The sequence below is a fragment of the Mastomys coucha genome, unplaced genomic scaffold, assembly GCF_008632895.1.
Source record: "Mastomys coucha isolate ucsf_1 unplaced genomic scaffold, UCSF_Mcou_1 pScaffold18, whole genome shotgun sequence".
In the NCBI taxonomy this organism is placed as follows: domain Eukaryota; kingdom Metazoa; phylum Chordata; class Mammalia; order Rodentia; family Muridae; genus Mastomys; species Mastomys coucha.
The window spans coordinates 69,013,130-69,015,970 of NW_022196900.1; positions in this window are offsets into that span (position 1 = coordinate 69,013,130).

Sequence of the window (2,841 nt, forward strand, 5' to 3'; positions counted from 1 at the left end):
AAAAAAAAAAAAAAAAAAAAAAAAGTACAGAACCTGCAAATAAGAATAAAAGCAGCTGGGTGTGGTGTTGCACGCTTTTCTTTCTAGCACCTGGGAGGTCAGGGCAGGTGAATCTCTGAGTTCAAAGCCAGCCTGAGTTACAGATCAAGTTCCAGGACAGCCAGAGCTATGGAGAGATGCCCTGTCTCAAAATACATACATACATAAATACACGTCTCAAAATACATACATACATAAATACACACACACACACACACACACACACACATACACACACACACACACAAAGACTAAAAGCTGTTCAATAAAATTCTATTCTTTTGCCGGGCAGTGGTGGCGCATGCCTTTAATCCTAGCACTTGGGAGGCAGAGGCAGGTGGATTTCTGAGTTCCAGGCCAGCCTGGTCTACAAAGTGAGTTCCAGGACAGCCACAGCTACACAGAGAAACACTGTCTCAAAAAAAAAATTCTATTCTTTTAAAATTCATTTAAAAAATATTTGGGGGGGGGGACTGGAGAGATGGCTCAGCAGTGAAGAGCACTGACTGCTCTTCCAGAGGTCCTGAGTTCAATTCCCAGCAACCACATGGTGGCTCACAACCATCTGTAATGGGATTGGCTGCCCTCTTCTGGTGTGTCTGAAGACAGCTACTGTGTACTTACATATAGTAATAAATAAATCTTTAAAAAAAAAATTTGGCCAGGTGGAAGTGGTATCCATCTTTAATCCCAGCACTTGGGAGGCAGAGAGAGGTGGACTTCTGTGAATTCGAGGCCTACAGAGGTCTACAGAGCTAGTTCCAGGACAGTCACGGTTACACAAAGAAGCCCTATGTTGAAAAACCAATAATAATAATAATAATAATAATAATAATAATAATAAGTCTAACTAGAACCAGCCACAGCACATTATTATTATTATTATTATTATTATTATTATTATTGTTATTTAAAAATAAAAACTTGTGTCTACACTCAAAAAGGCCAGAAGAGGGCATTGGATCCCCTGATACATTGTCAACTGTCTTACTGAGAACTAAACTCTGGTCCTTTGCAAAAAACAGCAAGTGCTTTTAACTGCTAAGCCATCTCTACAGCCCAAAATACTGTTTCTTAGGGATTTTTTTTTTGATAGTTCTGGAGTTATAGGTATGTGCTACCATATCCAGTTTCAGAAAGAAAAAAAAAAGATCTCTTACTTTGTTAGAGCTAGTTTACTGAGGTAGATTTAAGAGCATTGCCCTGGAACTCACTCTGTAGACCAGGCTGGACTTACAAGAGATGCACCCGCCTCAGCCTCCCAAGTGCTGGGACTAAAGACATGCACCATCATGCTGGACTTACAAGAGATGCACCCGCCTCAGCCTCCCAAGTGCTGGGACTAAAGACATGCGTCACCACTACCCTGCTGATAAGCTTATACATTTTTTAAAAGATTTATTTATTTATATTATGTATATGAATACATACTGTAGCTGTACAGATGTGAGCCTTCATCTGGTTGTTGGGAATTGACTTTTAGGACCTCTGCTGGCTCAAGGTCAACCCTGCTCACCCTGCTAGCTCCGGTCGGCCCTGCTCGCTGCTCTGGCCCAAAGATGTTACTATTATACATAAGTACACTGTAGCTGTCTTCAGACACACCAGAAGAGGGCATCAGATCTCATTATGGGTGGTTGTGAGCCACCATGTGGTTGCTGGGATTTGAACTCAGGACCTTCAAAAGAGTAGTCGGCGCTCTTACCCACTGAACCCTCTCACCAGCCCGATAAGCTTATATTTTATAACGTGAAACACTTGTATTATATTGAAAGTAAGAGTTTTTCTTTTAGCATAGTTATGACACGTCCCTCAAATGCTTCAAGGCATCTTGTATAGTTGGATACTGAGTACTCGGAGTCATGGGAACCTGTAGCAGTTCATAATCATTTTAAAGGACTTACAGCATATGGTTTAGTCCAGTTATTTCATGTTTTTCCCATATTGACTCCAGTCAATGAAGAGTTCCTACATGATTAGCTCTGAGGAATGTGGATGAGGTAACTGTATTTTCTTCACTTGGCTTTCAAGTCTTCCTTTTTACTGGATTTATAGATAACAGAGGTGGCCCCCTAGGGGACCTTTTTAAAATTACTTATACTTGTGGCTTTTGTATTTTATTTCTGAGACCCAACTGGCTTTTTCAAAGGGTAATTATAGAACTTCTCAGAAAATCCTGTTTTGAAAAGTAAGAAAATAAAATACTAGTAAACAACTTGAAAGCTTAAATTATGATATTAATTAGCGATGCTTACAGTGCTTTGCAGCTATTAAATATAATACACATGTTATTTAAATTTTATGAAGTAAACATAATCATTCTTGATGAAGGAAATTTGAAATTATGATTTAAAGTCAACAAGTCTAGGGCTTAAATTCATAACTTGTGCTTGGAGTCCAGGATGACCCACCAGACTCTTTAAATCATTGGGTAAGCTACCTATCTGATTACTAAAACAGGAATTTAACTTGGTAGTAATATTAGTCTCATGAGTTATCTAATAAGCAAGAAACATTATTTAAAATTTTTGGTTATCAGCTGGACAGTGGTGGTGCAAGCCTTTAATCCTAGCACTCAGGAGGCAGAGGTGGACAGTTTGAGACCAGCCTGGTCTACAGAGTGAGTTCCAGGACAGCCAAGGGCTACACAGAGAAACCCTGTGTATTAGTGAGGGTTCTCTAGAGTCACAGAACTTATGGAATGAATCTCTCCCTTCTTCTCTTTCCCTTCTCTCTCTCTCCCTCCTCCCTCTGCCTCCCCTTCTCCCCTCCCTCCCTCCCTAACTCTCTCCCCCTCCCCCC